Genomic DNA, 23857 nt, shown 5'->3' with positions numbered 1-23857 from the left:
AAACTGGTCTAAACAGCAGGGTACTATTCCTGTTCTACACCTTCCTGAACCGAGTTGGATCCCTCTATCTATACTCTCAGGGTCCACCAAGCCAACCCATGTGGAACCCTTCTTCTCCTCTGTGGACACCATCTGAGCAGCACCTAACCTTAACTTGCTCACAGGTGTGTCCCAACAGACAGACAGCAAGCCACAGTGGCCACTGACAGTGGCCAGAGATGAGTCTGAGGCCTTATGCCTCTCAGGGCTCTCAAACCCCTGTGGCATCAGAGGGTGGGGGCAGTAGTCCTAGGTGCCTGGCACCCTTTTTCCACTCTCCCTCCTGTCGGGTCAGGTCTGACATCCTGGCACTGACTCACCAGCCCCTGGCCTGTACCAGGCGGCTGGACAGGAGGCTGGGGAGGGCTTTCCCATACCCGGTCCTCCTCTTCCTTGGGGCTCTGTACCCTCCCACCTGGAGCGGTACCTCCTCCTAGAATAGTCAGGGCACCTGTGGCAGGTGTCCTGCCCATTCGCCCACCAGTTCAGGAGTTCTATCCAGCAACTGGGATTCCAGGTCAGGGGGGACACCCCTGACCTGGCCCTCCAACCTAGGGTCTAAATCCTCCAGGTAAACCGGGGTCAGAGGCGAGGACTCCCTCCCTCTGCACCACCTTCCAGAGTTCTGCACTCTCCCTCTTGGAGGGGTACCCCTAGAAGGCCAATTGTTAGGGACACTGCTTACAGATGTCCCTCCCGCCAGGTCAAGCAACACCTGAACCTGGCTTCCCAACCCAGGGGCCAACTCCTGTAGTTTAACACTTGCCGGACACACCAGGACTTAACTCATGGATGTGTCCAGACTGGTAGACTGTACCCACCTGGCCCAGTCCACCCCTAGGGTGTGACTCTTGCCCCCCTTCCGGGGGAAACTCTGTCCACCAAGACAACCAGACAACCAGCCACAGTGGCCACTGACAGCTGTCAGTGATGAGAGCCATGCCTCATGCCTGTCAGGCCTCTCTAACCTCTGTGGCGTCATAAAGTGGGGGGGCAGTAGCCCCAGGTGCCTGGCACCTTTCCTCCACTCTCCCTCTGGCCAAGTCAGGTAGGGCATCCTGACACTGTCCCACCATCCCAGGGTCTGTACCCTCAGGCTGACCAGAGGTCATGGGCGAGGCTCTCCTACTCCTACCTCTCCTTCTGGGGTTCTGCCCTCTCCTTCCAGCAGAGTCACCCCAGAACACAACTTGTCCACCAGTTCAGGACCTCTCTCTAGCAACAGGTCTCCCAAAGTAGGGTCTAATCCCTCAGGTTGCACTGGGGTCAGAGGCAAGGACTCCCTCCCTCTGCACCCCCTTCTGCTTACAGATATCCTTCCCTCCAGGTCAGGCAGATCCTGAACCTGGCCTCCAAAACCAGGGACCAGTACCTGCTGCTGTGCACTTTCCCGGCACACCAGGACTTCATTGGGAGCACATATGTCCCCACAAGGGTGACACACAACTCAGGTGTCATGTGACAGTCTGCCTGGCGCAGATCTCCTGACCCCTGTCCATCTGACAGCGTGTGGAGATCCCCCAGGACAGAAGTGAGGTCACCATAGTCACTCACCGGTGACTCAGCCCTTCTGGCTAGCCCCTGACCCACTGGGTCTTCCACTGGGAACCTTTTCCCCCTCTCACCGGTCAGTCTGGACTTCTGCACCCTCCCAACTGGAGTGGCACTGCCAGACACCAGAACTGATGGAGGCCTGGATAAAGGTACTCCCCGTTCACCAGACAATAGGAGATCCTCCTCAAATGGTCTACTAGCACCCTCTAGGCCCCCAACCTGGTAATCCCTTAAGGAACCCTCCAGGCCCTGAGACTTGGTTTCGGGCACCTTGGGACACGCAGTCCCACACTCACTCCTTCCCCCACTGAGAAAGGCCATGAGCCCCTATACCGCTCGCACTACACTGGGACCTAGCTGGGGTACTCTGAACCTCTTCCACCTCACAGGTCTGGACGATATCTGTGCCACTTCTTTTGGGATCACTCCCGAATGCCTCTTCAGACACTCTGGAATCCACCAAGAGGTCTGCCTCCAACGCAAGCTCTCTGGAATCAGAGAACTCACACTCCAACGGGTGTTGGCATTGCTCTGGAAAACAGGCACTCTAAATATGCTCTCCAACAAATGAATCCCACAGCCCCCCACAGTTGTTAACCAAGCTACCCTTGCCTCACCCTCCAGTGCCTCACACAAGTATCCCACACTACTCTCCTGAGACTGGCAAGACAGTATCTGACTGTCTCTGTCACACAGCGCACACTCTTCTGGGTGGTCTTCATACTCATACATCAAGGCTTCTACCATGGGGGGAACCCCTCTCCCTGCACCTCTCATCTAGAGTCAGTAGAGTGTCCCTCTCACCACTAGGAATATGGTCCCCTGTGTCAGTCCCCCAATCTACTTCAGGGACACCAGACCCCACTGGAACTACATCATAAACCTGAACCTCCTGGTGTATGTGAACCCCCTTCCTTAAGTCAGGCGCCACATCTCTGGGTGTCCCTAAGCACTAGATACTATAATCTTACTGCCACCATCTGAGCTGGACTCCACCTCCACCTCAGAAAAACTCACTTCCTGGGCTGGGACACTCATGGCCTCAAGCCTCTCGAGCTCCAAATCAAGCTCCCTCATCATTAATTCATGTGCCAGGGCCAATCTCAATTCTGCCAGGGCACGAGCATACTTGCTCTCCTCTGCCTCTTTCTCTACTTCCTATTGCTTCATCTTGATTCTCATGACTTCCAAATCATGATCTCTAACCCTTTGGTTTTCCTCCAACTCCTCTAGGAAAAAACTTCTAGCGGAATGGTTGTTGCCAGCCCTGGAGGCTGCTCTGGACCCAGTCAAATCCTGTGACCTGAAACCATCCCCTCTGCATCATCATCCACCTCTGCATCATCTGTCTCCCCAGCCTCTTTGGACTCTCACCAGGCCCTTAAGGCCTTCAGTAGCTCCTCCTTCCTGGAGTTGCTCTCCATGGGACATCCAAAGCTCCTGCAGAACTACTTGAGTTGACCTACTTTGTATGCACTTAACATTTCAATATCAAACTCCAGTTCTGAAACATCACTTGCTGGTTTATCCTTCTGAGATATGATACGTGGATGACTCACGGATCAGATAAATCGCAGGACAAATCACAAGTTGCTGTGATTACTAGCCTATATTCCACTGTGGAACACAAATGCAGTTTGCTACATGGGAGTGAAGATGGAATTTCCCACCAGTTTTACTGATCTGATGTCTGAACTCCTTCAACAGTGGAGTGAGATTCTAGTTAGTCTCATCTGGTGAGGCATCTTTTGGGAAGGAAATGTATCTCTGCATAGTAAAGGCTGTGTACCCATGGCATGAGTGTCCCAACTGCAAGCAAATCTGGTATGATAATTTAATCTTTGCCTAGGTACACATGATATCCTGCATGTGGAATGCCGAGCTAAGCCCAATATTGACATTGAGGCTCAGAGCCAGGCTCTGAAGTCATGGAGGGTGGACAAATGTATACTTTTAGCTCACTACAATGCCATCCTATGTCTTCCTGGCCAAGTACAGTGAGTGGTGGCAGAGAACCATGTTTTAGTGATCAGTAGCTTAACAGATCTTTTTACCTGATCAAGGATATCAGCATCATGCATGCAGGCCCACTCAATTAAAGTTCTACTCATGTTTCATCATCAGACCTTATGTTGACATTCCGTCGTGAATATCATGTGCATGTACATGTATGCTGTATGATAGCCGCAGACCTCCATATTGTTTGCAAGTGTGAATGTATGCTGATATGTGCGAGGAGCCATCACCTTGAACAATTTACCAAGCTGTACTGCAGACAAAAAGTGAGCTGTGGAAAGGCAAAAGGGTTTTCTAAACCCAGACAACGAATTCACATTCCCTGTCTGGAACATACTGTATAAAAGTGAGTCCCAAACATACACACCTCATCCAGTTTGATTGGTGCAGTGCCTGCCGAGAAAAAAAGCCCCTGTTTTAGAGGACTGGTATTGCTGATAACCACTTTCCCGAAGGTGAGGGGCCATAAGCTAGTTTTTGCAAGCCTTGTAAGAAATAGCCATGGATCTAACAGCACCCTGAAAGCTGCTTTCTTGTTGCAGGAATCTAACTGCCCATGGAGGGCAACTCAGATACTTAGTCCAGAGGGAGTAAAAGGAACAGTGCCAACAGAAAGACACAAATATTTGGTGCTGGCTTTACCTTTTTTGCACCTCAGGGATTACACAGATGCCCCGGTTCAAAGGCGGAAGATCCTCCTACTACAACTACTGAAACTACTGGAGAAGTCTGCTGTTGGTGTTTTGGTGGCATTGTTGCTGTGCTAGTCAGCTGACAGTGGGACGCTCTGAATGAGCAACAACTCACCCTGTGCCTCGTCCACTGGCAAACCTATGATTGATAATCCCAATTGCACACGACATCAAGTACTCCCATGCATCTTTGGGACATTGTAAACTTGTATCTAGTGTGTAGTGGGGCTCTTTATCAAAGATTACTATATCTGAACAATAACTGAATAGTCTTTTACTCTAGAATTACCTATTGGTCACAGAACACTACAAAGCAGTTCCACTGCAGCACATTGATCCTACACAAGAGTTTTAATTGTGATTGCTTCCATGTTTGTATTCTGTAGAGAAACCTGGAGACCCTGTAATACATTCAATCTAATTGATTTACTCTACATGCGCTCTATTATGTTCTGCTTTGATTGAAACATGTCTCTTTATCTAAAAATACAAGTTTTACTCTTGTTTGGAAAATGGATGCCAACACACCAAAGTTATATGCAGCTCCAATTTATTCCATAAAAATTCTGCCATAACACAGTTTGGCTGCCAACACAGCCTTAATCACACAACGGAGCACCATATTGCAACATCACTTTTAAAGTGTACGAGTTGACATAAACATATAAGAAAGACATAATACGTCCAACCGACAATTTCCCAATAATAATTATGAAACCTTCACCATAAATGTCTGTGAAAATTAACAAAAATATATTGATCCGAGCAAAATCAATATTGATTCATATTGAAACTGAAAATGAAATACAAATTGTAATATTAAAGCACCACGCTAAGGGACATGCATACTGACGTTGTCAAGTACAAATAGAATTATGCATACCTGGATTGCAATGTGACTAAGCCTAAATTTACTACATATAATAGTTCCTATAAATTCCAACCTTTTATTCAATTTCTATAAACTAATATAATCAATAGCAACGACAATGTTTCCATTACTATGTTTTTTGTCCCATGAGGAAAGCAACATACCTACATAACAGCTCAATTAATGAATTCTGCCAATCAAAAAATACTGCCCTAGTAGACCTATCGTATTGCTGCTGAGAGCAACATCTGACCCATTCATGGTATTGTTCTCAAATACACAGCTAACAATATAGTTCATTATATAGACTACATTATAAACAATTCCCTGTACCCACGATCGAGAGTCCTTGTGCATGTAATATTCAAGATTACCAGCTCCAGACAACTGAGAGAAATTGACAGATTAATCTAAATTGCAGGTGTGTGTGTGTAAATACTCCTCTGTATTCATGCCATTAGCTATTTTAGCCCAGTTGAATCTCTTCTTCTGTCGCCACCTTTGATATTTCTCAGTATGGAGTAAATGACAAAATATTGTAACAGCCAATCATTACCTTGATGCTTGTCTACAAATTAGTGGGCTACCAGATAACTTTGATCTTTGTAATGGCATGTATATGCTGAAGAATCCTTTTATACACTTGTAAGAATGTGCTTCCCATGGACATCAATTTGCAAGGACAAATTAAAAAGTATACTGAATTTTCACTCAGACAATGAAAACTACATCTAATCTTTCTTGGATTACTAAAAACCTTTCTTGGAGTAACAAATGTACTAGGAATATCTAAAAAATGCATTAGTTGGCTGAATATGACGTTATGGCTAGTATTGTGTGACTATTTCTGTTCTGAGTCCCTACACCCCTGACATGCCTCGGACTGCTTTTGTCGTGTGGAAAGGGTGTACTTTGTCCAAATTGCAGAACCATATTAGGATGGTAGCAAACAGCCTCAACCACCAACACTAGGACCCAATAGCCCCATGTTTGGTCTCCTAAACAGTGTCTGACAACAATTATTATACATGAACTGGTTATGTTATGTTATTTTACTTTTATAAGGCGCACAGCTACCCAAGGGTTTCCCAGCGCCACCTGAATATATACAAAAGGGGTAGGTAGGACCTATTGATTGAATAGCCACGTTTTCAAAGATCTGCGAAAGTGAACAAGACTAGTCTTATTCCTCAATACTAGAGGAAGTGAATTCTACAAGGTTGGGCCCAGGTATGAAAAAGAGCTGGTGGGTTGCTAAATATGAAATACATGCTTTGTTATTGCCATGAAATTTCTGTCTTAATTGAAATATTTAAATGGGACTTTTTCTTATTATGGGAAATTAATTCTAGGAAATGTGTTGCCCTGGAGATCAAAGTTCCTTCAAGTACTGATCCTCTAAACAGAAAGGGAGAAGAAGGAGTCCTTACCTTTTGTGATACCTTGACTGTTGCGCCTTTACCTGAATTTGAAAAAAGCTTCCCATAAAATTCAAATGTGTAGATGCCCCATGTCCCTACGTGGAGCAATATTGCTACTGTATCATGCACCAGATAAATGGAAGGCTTCATGGAATCTTTAAAACCTTGTGCGAACTGTTCATTTAAAAACTTCTCACTTCTTTTTAATGGAAGATGTTACTTGCATGTAGAAGCCCTAGCCAATGCTATATATACATTTGTAGTTAACCACTTAGAGGACTGTGGTTGCGATCAGAAGTCACCACTGCCAGCATAATGCATTCTGTGGGCCACATTTTAAATGTTTTTTTGCTGCGGATGGGTTGGCACAAAATCTCAAAATTTAACTCATGGTGTAGATGGGGTAACATTTTGTGAATGTTATCCATTTGAGAACAAGGCATAGATACAAATAGGATAGAGCTTGCTAATATATATATACATTTTGAAAACAATGCGGCACAAATTGGGCTCACAGGCAGCAGTTCAAGATATTAGGAGCTCTCAAAATTTCAAGGATACAATTTGCAATGTGTTTCTTGAATTTCTCCCTTGTAATCTCAGAATTATATTTCATACATATGTTTCAACTATACAACAAAATTGCGACAAGCTCAGAAATGATTGGCAAAAAGATGTCCGTACTACATGCAAACCCCAATTAAAAAGTGATAAAGAAAGTTTGATCTGAGCTGAGCTGAATAGTATCCCAAGCTACCAGCTCTATACTTTCAATTGTTATAGACTTTATTATTGCAACTGAGCTAAATAGTGAGGGAAGATCCTCACAAGAACTATGTGGTAAATTAGCAGAGGCAGCTCCTCTGCTATGTCGGAGGAGCGTCCCCCTCCAAAAATGGCAGGAATGGAAAAATAAAACGGTAAATAACACTTGTTTTATTTTTCCTTTCCAGCTGACCGCCAAGTCTTGGGGGTGTGACCTGGGAGTGACAGGCACTGAGGTCAGTGGTAGTGCACCCCCATCACGTGCATGATTGTTTGGCTGGTTGTCTCTGGTTCACCAAACCATCATATGCAGTGAAAGCTCTCTCTAACCCAGCAACGCAGCTGGGTTGGAGTGAGCAGGCACAGACTCACGGTCAGTCCTGAATGCAAATCGAGGGAGCTCAGGCCAATCCTGAAGCTGCCCTCATGCATGAGAGCAGCTTCAGGATTGGCTGCAGGGCATTCTGATAGCCTGCACCTTCTGGCAGTGAAGAGGAGCAGAAGAGCGCTACGGGGACAGTTGAAGAGCAGAAGAGTGCGACGGGGACTGCTGCAGGTACGTTTTTTATTTATTTTACCTGTGCCATATGCCCCACTAGCTTCCTCTGACCCCCACTCACCCGCCCACTCCTGCTCGTCACGCACTCCAGCCGCTATTATAAATTAGGGTCCTCTTTCCCTGAGAAAAGTACTTTGATTTATGAAACTATTCAGGTAAATATGGCATCAAATAATCTCCCAGTCATCACAGTTGATTCAGAAACTTTGCAGTATGACATCATGCAGTGCTTAATATACTGAAGATTAAGGGGCATATCTGCAAGCCCTTTTGCATCCCTCTTGCAACAAACAATGTGGTGCAAGTCTGAGGCAAATAAAAAATTAGATTTCTGCTTGGCCCTTAGTGGCTTCATAAATCTCAGGTAATGCAAGATAGCGCAAATCGCTGTGATGTATCACTCTGTGCCAGTGAGGCACGTAACATTCATAGATATACCAGAAGTGGTAGACCAGGGAATGTGCCAAAACTGACTTCCAGTCCAGACACTCTCTGCCCCTTTATCTTTCTTTTAGAGGTTCCTGCTTTCTGCTTGTATGACAGTTTTTCTGTCTTTCTCTTTCTCATTCTTGCTCCGTTGTGCATTTTCTCTCTCTTGCTCTCAGGAGAGGTTGAATGAGAAAAAATAAATGGAAATCCCCAAAAATGGGTGTTGACGGTTCCCAAAAGCCCCAAAAATGAGTGCAGAGGCCCCCATCATCACTCATAATTCTGTAAGTCTCGACATCCTCCAGTGCTGATTTTCTGCTGGAGACCTTTAAACTCCCTTTGATTTTTACTGCAACTATTAACCTTTAACTAACTTAACTTCCTAAAGAACCTTTAACTTCCTGGCTTGTCCAGGCAGGAGCTTGCCTACCTGTTCCCTTTCAGCCTGGTTTGCTGCTGTCAACAACAATAAACTTTAATAAACAATGCCAACTTCTTGCACAATCGCCACCCAGAAAAATTCCCTGTCCAAGCCTTTTCTGCCCCCCTTCCCCTCCCACTAATGAATATGCAAAACCTTAGCAAGTGCCTCTCTCACCTGTAACAAAAATAATCACATCCTAAAATAAGACAAGTGGATTCTATCCCCACAAAAAACTCATGATACCAATAGATAAGCTCTGAATGCTCGATTCTGCTAATGCCCTGTTTCCTGCAAACGTCTTGCACCTCCATATTTATCTTCCTCCTGGCTCTATCTATGGCTGCTGGCCTGAGGACACCATGCCACATTTTCCTGGGGACAAACTCCATTCGAATTAGACGACACCCTGAACACTGATGGTGAATCTCTTTTAAGTCTTCCTTGATAGCTTTCGTCAATGCCAGACATTTTCCCAAAACCAAATCATTCTCACCTATGTACAAGTACACTGCATCACTGCAGCGACCGCCTACCAATAACCTTTTCAAACAGCTCCCTCCTCCAATCCATGCCAGCGCATATAATACATATTGGAGATGAGGCTCAGATATGCAACGTGACTGTTGTGTCTTGCCTGCATTTCTTCCCGTGAAGTGAAAGAATGCCCCAAGATCCACAAGGTCAAACCGGAGGACTCCAGGCTGGAAACAGAACCTGGAAAAAAAAAAAAACACAGACAAGTGACATCTCAGCCTTAAGGCCATCTACCCTGGCCCCGGCCCATAATACAGTCCCTGCTCCAACCTTTTCACCCATTTCATTTGCCATACCAATGAGGAATGAATGTGTGCTGTAATCTCTTGCATCTAGGCCTAATTAGAATAGTGCTGTGCGCAGCAAGGCCAGCAGCCATAATGCAATTATTGTCCTGCTGAACTCATTCTAAAAGAGTCTACCCCTCCTATACTCATTCTGCATTCGCAGAGTCATCCCCCAGCAAACTGGGCAACACCTGTCAATTGGATAGGACCTGAGCAAAGAGGCCTTACCCTGACCCATCTGATCAATCTTTGACCTGGTGCACACTCAAAATATTGATTCCCTAATATCGACCTACAGTAATATCGAGTTGTAAATATCGAAGGTGAAGAATATCGAAGTAAAGAATATCGTTGGACAGAATATCGACACTAAGGTAAGTAATATCGATTTTTTTATATCTATGTAAGTAATATCGAAGTTAGTAATATTGCAATCAGTGATATCGATGTCATTAATTTCGATGTTACTAATATCGATATTTGTTTGTTGTTATGTATTTTATTATGTATTTCATATGTATGTGTTATATGTTTTTGTTAAGTATTTTATTTGTTTTAAATTATATGTGTACTATTTATTATATATTAAAAATGTTATTTGTAATTTAACTTTATGTTTTAGTACTGGAGCGGGTTGTGGGTTTATAGGGGAATAGGGTGGGAAGTCATTTAATTATATTAAATTAATTATACATTTTTAGTAATTGTAAATTAATTTCAATAAATGTTTGCGTTTAAGTTCTGTAGCTTGTTGTGGGTTTATAGGGGAATTGGGTGGGAAGTAATTTAATTGTAATTAGGTAATTATTTATTTTTGATGGGTATTGATAAATATTTTATTTCTAATTAATTATTAATTGGCAATTAATTATTTTAATTGGTAATATTTTTATTAATTGGTAATTAAGGTTTGTAATTGGTAATTACATGTTTTAATTGGCAATTCATTTTTTTAATTGGTAGTTAATTATTTGAAATTCGTAAATAATAATTTTAATTGTTAATTAATTTTTATTAATTGGAAACTTTTTTTATTAATTGGTAAATCATTTCTTATAAAAAAATACTATTTATTCAAAAATAAATTTATTGTTTACCATTTTTTAATTGTTAATCAATTTTTAATTATTAATATGTTTTTTGTTTAGAAAAATATTTTAGTGTTCAATAATATTTGGTTATTTATATTTATTAATTAATATTTATTAGTATTTATTGTTAATTTATTGTTAATTATTTAATTGTAATTATGTTTTTAGTAATTATCAATGGGGATTTGCAAATGATGTAGTTATTTAAAAATAAACCTTTTAATTATTTTGTTTACAATAATTATTTATAAGTATGTTATATTTAACTTCTACACTATCCAATGCTTTCCCTACTGTTGCACTCTCTGGAGTGGGTATAGTAATTTTTACCCCTACGCTATCCAACGCTTTCCATACTGTTGCATTCTCTGGATTCGGAACAGTAAATTTTACTCCTACGCTATCCAACGCTTTCCCTACTGTTGCACTCTCTGGAGTGGGAATAGTAATTTTTACTCCTACGCTATCTAATGTTTTCCCTACTGTTGCACTCTCTGGAGTGGGAATAGTAATTTTTACCCCTACGCTATCCAACGCTTTCCCTACTGTTGGACTCTCTGGAGTGGGAATAGTAATTTTTACCCCTACGCTATCCAACGCCTTCCTTACTGTTGCACTCTCTGGAGTGGGAATAGTAATTTTTACCCCTACACTATCCAACGCTTTCCCTACTGTTGCACTCTCTGGAGCGGGAATAGTAATTTTTACCCCTACGCTATCCAACGCTTTCCCTACTGTTGCACTCTCTCGAGTGGGAATAGTCATTTTTACCCCTACGCTATCCAACGCTTTCCCTACTGTTGCACTCTCTGGAGTGGGAATAGTCATTTTTACCCCTACGCTATCCAACGCTTTCCCTACTGTTACACTCTCTGGAGTGGGAATAGTAATTTTTACCCCTACGATATCCAACGTTTTCCCTACTGTTGCACTCTCTGGAGTGGGAATAGTAATTTTGACCCCTACGCTATCCAACGCTTTCCCTATTGTTGCAATTTTTGGAGTTGGAATAGTAATTTTTACCCCTACGCTATCCAACGTTTTATATAATAAATTTTAAAAATATTAAAAGTATATTTAATTTTTTTAATGTATTTTAACATAATTCTTTACTTTTTATTTATGTTTTTGTTTCATGTTTGTAAATGTATTTGTAATTTATAATATTTTTTATTAATTTATACATTATTAAAATAATTATTACAACTTATTGTTAAGTACATATATATTATATATTTTCATATATATTATATATTTTCTGTATATGTTTAATTAATGTATTATTATTATATATGTATTATTTAATCATTTTAAACATTATTAGATATTTTTTACTATGTTGATTTTATGTATTTGTGTTATTTACTTTATTTTACATTTATTTTTTTTCAGAAAAAAACGATATTTTTAACATCGATATTTTTAACATCTATATTTTATTTTTGATATTTTTGTACTTACCATGTTGTAGATAGGATATCAATATTTTTGCATCAATATTCCTGTAGGTCGATATTTTGTAGGTCGATATTTTGTCAGTGATCTCTTTGACCTGTGTAGCCAAACTTGAAGATCTTCATCCTGGCAGTGTAAGTCCTGCCAAAGTCCCCCTTGCCCACCTAACACCCTAATAGCTCAGACACTCTGAATGCACCAAAGAATGTCCATACCATCATAGTGGAGAACAACATCATTTCATCAGCGCCCGGCAAATCCCAGGCAATTGTAACAGTAACAAACACAACAGACTTAACATCAGTGGCTTCCTTTTTGGTCCTGCCACACCTACCTCCCTAGCTCAACCTTCCAGCATACGTCTCCCCGATTCCCTGACCAAAGGCGCCTAACCCCACAGAAGCTTACCCATGAATGCAATGCACCCCAGTTTCCACCAGATTGTGACCCACGACTGTCCTTTCTCTCACAATGTCCATATGAACTACGTGCTCTGTTCTATCCACGTCTTGTGTGTCCTACATGCCCCACTAGCTAAAAACTCTGACCAGGTCTGATTAGGTTCTTGGAGAAGCCACAAATGACCATATCACCAACTGGTGCCTCCTCTGTCCAAAGCTGCTAAGGCATCACAGTCCTGACACTGTCCACCTCTGTGGCCCGTTCTGGAATCTCTCCCACTGCGAATGAGACAAGGCATCCACATTGTCATTGTCCACGCCAGGCACATGATGCACTCTCAAAGCAATGTCATGATCCAAGCACCCAGCATGATAACCCTGCAGCAGTTTCAATGCCTGTGTATTCCTGGCTGACTGCCGGTTAACCACTTGCACCACTGACATGTATTCTGCTTTGAGCAAGACTCTCCTGTGTGGCAATTGTTCCCCAGAAGGTCACTGCCACCAACAAGGGGCAGAATTCCTAAAATACAATCACATGCTTGCCCTGCTTCCATTTCAGTGGCCATTCTTCTGCGCACCCTGTTCCCTGCCAATACAACCCAAATTCCAGTCCCACTGCAGCATCTGAAAAGACCTGTGCACCCGATTCCACCTTCAATTCCACTAATGACACATCCTCAAATCTTCTTTTACACCTGCCGATAGTCTCACATGATGATCAGGCAATGGCAAGCCAAATAGGAACAATCCAGTCCCCTATAGGATGTCCTACATGCTCTCACAAACCTGCAGGCAAAGATCAAATGTCCTAAACGGACCTCATTAACCATTACTTTGGCCCTAGCCAGCATAACATATAATAGCAGCTGCATTGTCAATTGCTTTTTTTCCTTATACCCTCTAGCAAGAGGGATTCCATGGCCCCACACCAATTTCAATGCCTAAGGACAACAGAACTGTACTGGGTTCAACTGTCTTTTCCCATGCCAGTAGCACCCCAGGTTCTCCATTAACTCCTGAAAATTTACCAGTATTTGCTGGCAGTCAATGGAACCGGGGTTGCCCACCAAAAAGAAGTCATTCAAATAATATATGACATGCTCATTCCCTGTCTGCCAAGAAAACAACCAATGTAGGAATGTACTGAAACACTCAACGAAAGCACAAGATATCAAACATCCCATGTGTAGCGCTTTGTCATCATACCACCGGCCCTCAAACTGGAGCTGAAAACTGGCAGGGTGCATTGGCAACACATGGAAAGTAGACTTAATGTTACTTTGACCATAAGTATTCCCTGTCTGACTCTTTCAACAAGGCTATAGAAATGGATACAGATGTATAGGACACAGATATCTGCTCCTCCGGGATAAAATCATTAACTGAATTTCCTCCCAGCCATGATAAGTGTTGAATCAACCTGAATTGCCCATTCTATTTTTCTGAAACCACTTCAATAGGGGAAACAAACAGATGCTCAATAGGCCAATCCTCGAACAACCCCCACTTCTGACCCCCAGCATGAGCTGACTGGCCTCTCAAGCTCTCTAGCTCACTTTACGACTGCCTTGCCCAATTGGACGGACCTAATATTCTGCTCAACCCTTTGCAACCTCTTACTATCTTCCAGTCCTTCAATGGCCCCCTGTTTTCCCCGACTCACTCTTACATAACTTTCAGGGGGGTCTACCTCAACCCTGCACCTGGCCCAGCCCCCCCTTGTTCATCCCCTTTCTCAACCTCCTGCCCTTCCTCTTTTCTCCCGTCAAGAATATATGCCACAATTGCTGTGGCTGGGTCCTTAATGGCCCCTGGCTTCGATATCCTTCTCTGTCTTTGTCTCCCCCTTCAGAGCCTGGATCTTCCCATTCCAATCCAGCTCTTCTGGCTTCAAAATTGGCCCCCTCCTTATTATATACCTCCCAGCTCCTGGCATCCGCCATATGCGCCCCTTGCTCCTGCATGCTCCGAAAGTAAATGGAGGCCTCTGCAGCCTATTTGCAGAGATCCACCCCTCCCTTTTCTGGCCACGCGCTAGCGTTTTTGGCCCTGCCCACTGCCTACACATGCAAGGCCTCTTGACCATTTGGGGGCAGCTCGCGCTGCTGTACAGCGACATCGCAGGTCCATCCTTCACTTTGGGCCTTCCTGTGGTGCATGGCTACAGCGCCTCCAGCCATAACAAGCTGCCCGAACACCAGGGCTGTCCCACGGCCCGCATCACTCCCTTTAGGAGCCACTTTCCTGATGTGGGAGTGGCCGCATGCTTACCTGTTTTTCTGCCATGTGGGTGTCGTGTGCTGCGATGAACATGCAAGCACCGTGGTTGTGCCCCCTCGGAGTCCTTAAGAATCAGGCGGCCAGACCTCAGCTGGAGTTCTGCCACCAAAAGAATGATACACCCACCTCCTCGAACAGCTGCAATACCTGGGCAACTGTATTGGCAGCAGGCATATCGATATACACAGGCAAGGTAATATTAAGAGAAATACTACAGTAACCCTAGGCTGAGCCTTAGCTAGCTACCACAGGAAAAGCACAAAGGGATTTATTTATGGGCTCTTGCTTCACTTTTGAGTCGCCAGTGCGTCACTTTTTGTGACGCACCAGCGGTGTAAAAAATGTGCAAAGTTGTGCCATATTTACAAGTGACACATCTAGGTAGATGCGTCAATTTGTAAACACCCCCTTATAATGTATGCAGGTGGTCCGTTCCGACACAAGAAAGGTTCATAGAAGTGGCGAAGTGATATCTATAAGATTTCACAGTTCCACTTCCAGGATGCAAATGTGTCAATATTTTACGCCTGCCTCATTGCAGGCATAAGACTGACGCAGGTACATTTAACATGGGACTTGCCCATGAGTAATGACCCATTGCTGGAGTTGCGTCACTTTTGTGAAACACTCCAGCAATGCAATGCATAATTTTTGCGCCTACAGATACGTCAGAAATACTGATGTGTTCCAAGGAGGGTGCAATGAAAAGTGACGCATCACTGTTTTCTCGCAGTGGTGCATCACTTTTCATAAATGAGGGCCAAACTTTCACTACCAGCCACCATGTGGTCGGCTGCCCCCACAGACCGCACTGGATTGGATGGTGGAGCTCGGGCATATAAGCATACATTAGCAAATCTCAAAATCACAAGTCATCCTGCCAGCAGGATACTGCAGTAAATATGAATTTACCATTATTGCTGTCTACTAAGGGGCGGACTCTGATCTCGGTCAGAAAGCTTTCCGACCGAGCTGGAGTCCTGCAGTCCGACCGAGCGAGTACGATGCAGCCATATGCTGCCGGACTTGGTTCAGTCGGACTCCCAAGAAGTCAATGGGAGCCGGTCGTACGAAGCGTACATGGCCTCCCTTCGAGTGAATGGCTACGTCTTGCATATTTGGGTACGATGCAACGGCTATACGACATGTGCATCGTACTGGCTCGGTTGTGAATCAAATCCATTGCAGGCCACTATTAGCTTACGGCCGAGACGTATGGTGTGGCTCGAACTCGGAAATGACTCGGTTGGTGATTTTCGCGTAGGATATTTCCATGCGGTAAATGATTCTGAAAGATGCAAACGTCTAAGGAAATGCCATAGTTTAATTTGCTGATTAGACTTCTCGGAAACAACACCATATGTTTCTTTTTGGACATCACTGTGGCATCGAAAGTGGCCTGTTTTGATTACCATATTTCAAATAGCTTGCCATTATATTGTTCTTTGTCAGTTTAAGCAGCATAAATAATCCCCTTGACATGCCAATTATATGAGCTGTTTCTGTGGCGTGTAACCTGTCTGAAAAATTGAAAAGTGGGCCTCTTGGCGAATAATTAGAACAGTGTAAGGTATCTGGATGTTATTGCACGATAAAGGACACATGGTACATTCAAAGAGCTCTTCTTTTAATGTTCAGCAGTGAAACAAAAGCATAATCTTTCATTGTTCAGCAAGTTAAAAAATTAATTAAATTTAGAGCACAGATTCACAAAGATTTTGCAACGGATTTGCGTTACTTTTTTAACATAAGCCTGACAGTACATCCAGGTTGGTATTTAAACATCAAAGTAAATGGTCATTTGCGTGCGTTTGTAGCCAAAAGTCACGAAACGCAGTGCAATGTGCTGCCTTGCATTACTTTGCATCAAGGAGGCATTCCATTTGTGGTGAAAGGGCAATCCCCTACATCCACCTATGAAGCAAATCAATATCTAAAAACACTTGCCACATGGTGTTGCTACAGAATCCTGGTCCTCTTGGAGGCTGGCATAACAAGTAGAATATTGTTATTACTCCTCCTTCTTCCTCTTTCAGTGTCTTCTGAATTCTTCAGCATGCTCACAAAGAGGAAATTGCCCTTCAGTATACTTTTTGTTACTGGAAGGAATGCCTTCCTGTACAAAAACTATAATCATCACTATGGTGCAAAGGTGCCTGTGTTGGCCTATGGTTGGACTAAGTGTGTCAGTGAAAGGAGAAAACATAACAGCTCCACTTCTTTGTGGATAAGGGGAAGTTTTGCTCTCTAGTTGATGCAATGCAGCACAGCAACTTTATTTGCTATAAGGTGTTGTGTCAAAGCTTTGTAGGTCTGGGCCCGGATTTATTGGTAGCATAAAATGTGCAATATGCTTATTCAAATTCAAGGTTTATTCAAATGCAATGGGTGAATTACCTTTACAGTTAAATTATACAAAACATTTTTCCTTAAAAAAGCAATATAGCCCTCATAAAATGCACATCATTTTATGCAAATTAATTTGACTTTAAAAGCACTTCCATATGGGGAACAATCAAAAGTTTTTGCCTTATTTATACACATAGAATGCCATGCCACATATTGCTAATACTTTTTGTCTAAGATGTGACTACCAAGGTGCAAATGTGGGTACTTCTAAGGGGTAGGTCTGAACAATGGGGCTGTTTTATTAAAAATAGGTTTGTCAATTGAAAAACAAAGGAGTGACACATTTAGGGTAAAGCGAATCCATTAACGCGCCAACAAAAGTGCAAGGAGGAAACCTCATTCACAAAAGGGATCACCCAACCCTCCTAAAGTACTTTTTCAAGTCATTCATTTAGTCTCAAACTTTATTTTGCAACGTTTCCATTGCATAGAAAGGACATAAATTGCAATAAATACAATATATAATCCAGTACCTCCATTTATCTTAAAACATCAGGATGAAATATATAAATAGTGAACATAATAGAAAACACACAAGATTTCCAGCCAGTTTGTTACACGATTCATCCAATAATCAATTAATCCACCTAAGACACCTGATCTAAAGTTTAGTATGGATTATAACCAAAACAAAATAGATTACACAAAAAATGTATAAATCATCAAGGCAACCTAGTACAATTAAAGGGACACACTTTTGTATTGCCCACGATCCCCTTCCACAGATCTAAGTTCCTTCCATCGATTCACAGTTGCCCAGAGAAAAGTGGGCATGACTTAAGATACTAATGGGTTTCTCTTGGAGCTGGAAATGTAGCAAAACTGGCCTGCATTCGACGAGATTGGTGATACGCAGAAAAGGTACTAATATTCTTTGCCTTTGTTGGGCATAAAATAAACAAAAGAATACAATATGCTGGGTGGTCCAGTCAGAAAAACCCTCACAAAGGGCAAAGGGGCAAATTTGAATGGACATACATATGTGCCGGGAAACCCTGCATCAGTAGGATAACATTTAGCCGAAATCTGGTCAAAATGAAATGATGCTGTAGATTGTGTACAAAAGCCAAATAAGGTTGCAACAGTTGCCTGGGGAAAACAAAACATATAATAAAGACAAGCATTGCTTTTATTTTTATTTTTGCTCCCATTTACCACCAGCTGCATATTCCTGAAAATTCGGTTTCAGCTTTACTTTTGAGATGCTGCAGTATTTCTCAGGAGACTCAAGTAGTTCTCGCAAACCCAGTTAGCCAACATGGGAAACATCCTTTACAACGGAACCGTTACAACGCGATACCGTTACAACGCAGGATTTACAACGAGAGTCGTTACAACGACTTTCGCTGGAGGGCGCTCTAGTATAGGGGATAGTTAAATTTACTATCCAACACCTTCCCTACTATCCACGGGGACTGGAGTTGGAATAGTAAATTAAACTATTCACTATCCAGCGCCCCCCAACGCAAGTCGTTGTAATGACTTGCGTTGTTAAACCTGCGTCGTAAAGGTACACGTTGTAACGGTACGTGTTGTACCGTCATGTATCCGCCAACATGGTACCTGCATACTTCAGCCAGGAAATCTCTTTAGCAAAATCCAGTTTGAGGAGACAGTTTCTTAAAACAGCTTGTTTCAGGGCTTCCTTCTCCCTCCTCCAGGTAGAGTCGCACAACAACAGTGGAGTCAGGCGGATTGCATCACCAATATAAGGGAGACGCAGCTTACTATGGCAGACATAATTGGAACATCTTTTGGGTAGTGAGAGTAGCTTTTTCGCAAAGGCATCCTCAACGCTGTACAGGGAACCTATATCTACAATGCTCCACAGTCCCGCTCCATAGGTAGCTATGAGCTTTGCTTTTGTAGCATAAATATGTACATTTCTGGGATTGGTCTATGCCCAAGTTTCTTGGAGAATTTAAATAGGGCTGCAATTCTTCTCTACCAATGAAGGGCTCTATTTAAAATCATCTCTTTCCAGAGGTATTTATCATCAACGAGTATCACAAGGTATTGGAACAAATCTACCAACTCTACCCAGTGTTAAACTGAATAAAAAAACGGGCGTTTCTTTAAAGGTGGCCCTGTGATGTTAGAGTTCAAATCATTGACATGACATGTCGGTCCAGGGTGGCATAAAGCTTGTATACTCCTCTATGACCCTTGACCCTTTTTAGGCAGGTCACTGTCCACGCCACACAGCACCACCTGTGTGCCCATGCCCTTAGCCCACCTGCCGCTGCTGCTGACGGAGTTCGAGGCCCTCCACCACCCCCAGGCTACCACCTGGCCCTTATCCCTGGTAGCCAGTGGTAGACCATAGGTTTGTCTTTTGCTCTAATTGTATTGCCTCTGCTGTACTTGTCTATTTGTTCTTCCCCCCTCGTTCCCTGATTATTTTAGGTGCCCTGTGCCCTTTCGCCTTCTGTCTACTTTCGCTGTTCCTGCCCCCATTTTCGCCGTAATTGTATTGTCTCTGTAGTATTGTTTATTTGTTCCTGTTTATTTGTTCTTCCCTCTTGGTCCCTGCTTATTTTCTGTGCCATGTGCTCTTTTGCCTTCTGTTTCCTCTCGCCGTCCGTGCCCCCATTTTCGCCGTAATTGTATTGTCTCTGTAGTATTGTTTATTTGTTCCAGTTTATTTGTTCTCCCCCCTTTTTCCCTGCTTATTTTCTGTGCCCTCTGCCCTTTTGCCTTCTGTCGCCTCTCACCATCCCTGCTCCCGTTTTCGCCGTAATTTTAATGCCTCTGTAGTATTGTTTATTTGTTCCTGTTTGTTTGTTCTTCCCCCTTGTTCCCTGCTCATTTTCTGTGCCCTGTGCCCCTTTTTCCTCCAGTTTCCTTTTGCCGTTCCTGCCCCCATTTTTACCGCCGCTGTATCCCCTTTGGCCCTGCCCCTACCCACCAATTCGTCCGCCCCCTCCTTCCAGCTGCCTCCTCCTTCCCAACTCCCCTTGCTATGGCGGCTGCTGCAAGGCTGAGCAGCAGATGGGAGCAGACGGACTTGCCTTAGGTGTGCCGAAGCGCACCTAAGGCAAGCCCGTCTGCACCCATCAGAGCCTGGACCGCACCCAGTGCCAAATCCCCTGGCCCCCACGAACGCCATGTCGCCCGTCTCCGCTACGACTCCAGCACCCTCCATGCACTCAACACTGGATGATCATGCACCTGCTGACTGGCCACCCCGAAGCACACCCAAGGACTCTTCTCCTGCCCGAACTGCAGCTTCACCAGCATCCGGCTCTCCAACCCACCGATCAGGAAAGAACCCAACTTCCTCAGATGCATTCTTCTCAACACCCGCTCCGCCCGCAAACACGCCGTTGAACTCTGAGACCTACTCGACTCAACCTTCCCAGACGTCGCCTTCCTGACGGAGACCTGGCTGAACCCTTCCTCTGCACCCAACATTGTCATAGCCATCCCGGAAGGCCACAAGATCACCCGCAGGGACTGCACCAATGGAGTAGGAGGAGGAATTGCCATTGTCCACACGAACACTTTCCGAGTCTCAAAAAACACCAACGACACCCTCAGCACTGCAGAACCCCTGCACTTCCAGATCCACACCGACCCCAACATCAACCTCAGAGGGACCCTCATATACGGACCCCCTCGGATCCCAACCACAGTTCAGCTACTCCATCTTCAACTTCGTCAGCACACACGCCCTCGCCTCAACGGACTACATCTTCCTCGGAGACCTGAACTTCCACCTCAAGAACAACAAGAACACCAACTCCACCACCCTGATCGACAACCTTGCCACCCTCGGACTCAGACAACTCATCACAACATCCACCCACTCTGCCGGCCACACGCTTGACCCCATCTTCTCTGCAAGCACCCATGTCTTCTTCAACCACACCACCGAACTCCTCTGGACCAACAATCCCTGCATCCATTTCATCTTTCGGAAACCCACCGCGCACCACTGCACCCCGCCGCTGCTGGAGCAAAGTCACCAAAGATATGTTAACCACCACCTTCGCCCAAAACCCCCCTGCCAACCTCACTGACCCAGACACCACCGCCCCCAAAGTCAGGCAGTGGATCAACAACTGCACCAACACCCTCGCCCCATTCAAGAAACCCTCCAACAGCCACACCAGCAAGAAAGCCAGCTGGTTCACTGAAGACCTCCAGGCTGCCAAGCAAACCTGCTGAAAGCTGGAGAAGTACTGGCACCATTAACAAACATCAAACAGCTGCGCAGCCCACAAGAACTCCACCCGCAGACACCATCAACTCATCAGGTCTGCCAAAAGGGCCTCCTTCAAAGACCGCCTAGACAACAATGCCCACAACAGCAAAGAGCACTTCAACATCGTGAAGGAACTCTCCAACCCCAGCTCCAACACCAACGACATCCCACCTTCACAAGACCTGTATACAGACATCCATGACAGATTCAACGCCACGACCACCCCAACAACCACTGAGACCTCCACCCCCACGACCACCATCCATACCGACCACCTGCTCTCCTGGACCAGCATGAAAAACAATACCATCAAAATCATGAACACCATCCACTCTAGATCTCCGTCAGACCCAGCCCACACCACATCTTCAACAAGGCCAGCACCGCCATTGCACCCCATCTCCGGATAGCCATCAACATTCACTTCGAGACAGCAACTTTCCCAGAGAGCTGGAAGCACACCAAGATAAACGCCTTACTCAAGAAACCCAAGACGGACCCCAAGGACCTCAAGAACTTCTGTCCATCTTCCTGCTCCGGTTCCCGGCAAAGGTCATCTAGTAGACCGCCAACAAACAACTGACCCGCTACCTAGAGGAGAACAGCATCCTGGACCTGTCCCAGTCTGGGTTCCGCAGCAACCACTGCACCAAAACTGCCACACAGATTGCATCAGGGCTCTGCTAGACAATGGAGAAACCACGGCCCTCATCCTCCTGGACCAGTCAGCCGCCTTCGACACAGTCTGACAACGCCCACTACACACACGCCTCCATGGCGCCAGGATCCAAGAGAAGGCCCTGGACCTCCTCCTTCCTCTCCGGCAGAACACAGAGCGTCCGCCCCCCTTCCGCTCAGAAGCGTCCGAGATCATCTGCGGAGTACCCCACGGCTCATCCCTCAGCCCAACGTTGTTTAACATCTACATGGCACCGCTCGCTCTCGTCGCCCGACTGCACAACCTCAGCATCATCTCTTACGCAGATGACACCTAGCTGATTGTCTCCCTCACCAAGGACCCCAACACCGCCAAAACCAACCTCCACAAAGGAATGAAAGCCATCGCTAAGTGGATGAAGAACAGCTGACTGAAGGTGAACTTGTACAAGATGGAGGTCCTCATCCTCGGATCCACCCACTCGGCCTGGGACGACTCCTGGTGGCCGACCCCAAACTGCCAAACTCGTGAAAAGACTTCAAAGCATCCAGAACGCCTCTGCATGCTTGATCCCCGACATCCCTCACCGCAGCCACATCGCACCCCACCTGAGAGACCTGCACTGGCTCCCCATCAACAAAAGGACTACCTTCAAGCTCCTCACCCACACACACAAGGCACTCTACAACACAGGACCAGCGTACCTCCACAGACAACTCAGCTTCTACACCCCACCGCCAGCTTTGCTCTGCCGACCTCGCCCTCACCACAGTCCCCCGCATCCGAAGAGGGACCTCCGGCGGCAGATCCTTCTCCCACCTCGCCGCCAAGACCTGGAACACCCTCCCCATCCACCTACGGCAGACCCAAGACCTGCTAACCTTCAGAAGACTCCTCAAGACCTGGCTATTTGAGCAGTAGCAGCATCCTCCCCCAGCGACTTGAGACCCTCACGGGTAAGTTGTGCACTTTAAAAAATGCTATGATTGGTTGATTGATTATGAGTTTGCTCAGTACTCTCGGAGTTCTATCCAAAGCACTGCATCATCTGCATAGAGTAGTATCGGGAGGGGGGTATCCTAGATATACAAAACATCTTTGGTACATTCTGCTAGGACTCTCTCCACCCTATTGGTATTTTCAAGTAGAGCCTGCTGGGAATTATTCCAACTCAAACTTGATGTAAGTCACAAAGTACTCACACAGTATTCACTGATATTTCAAAAGGTGCATAGGAATACCAATAAATGCCATGAATTTCACAGGAAGGCATTAGTTACAAATACCCTAGATTTAAGGGCGAATAATTTTGCAGTCAGTGTTACTGATACACGGATGAAGGATACGACTGGGTTGCTGTATTACCGGGGGGGGGGGGGGGTGACATGTTGTCCTATAGTCCAGTATGTAATGAGGAATAACATGCAGGAATTTGTGTGTCCAAACTAATTCCTCCATGCAAAACTGTACGTAAAGGAGCTGGTTATACATGTTAATGTCTCAAATGAAATTGGTAACGACTACAAAGAAAGTATATTGTGAATTTACACCCCTTTGTTGTATTTACAACTCGAAAAAAAAATATATCAACATATCATATTAAACATATTGCAAATTAACATATTAACCTAGAAGTAATGCATGCATGCTAATACCCATATCAAAATAATCCTGAACGAGTGAAAGAAACCAAACCCACATTCAAATTTGCTTCAAAGTCAACAAAGGATGGCATTCAAACATGACACAGCGCAAATGCAAA

The sequence above is a fragment of the Lissotriton vulgaris genome, chromosome 3_1 (assembly GCF_964263255.1).
Source record: "Lissotriton vulgaris chromosome 3_1, aLisVul1.2, whole genome shotgun sequence".
Lineage (NCBI taxonomy): Eukaryota > Metazoa > Chordata > Amphibia > Caudata > Salamandridae > Lissotriton > Lissotriton vulgaris.
This window is presented reverse-complemented; position numbering follows the sequence as displayed.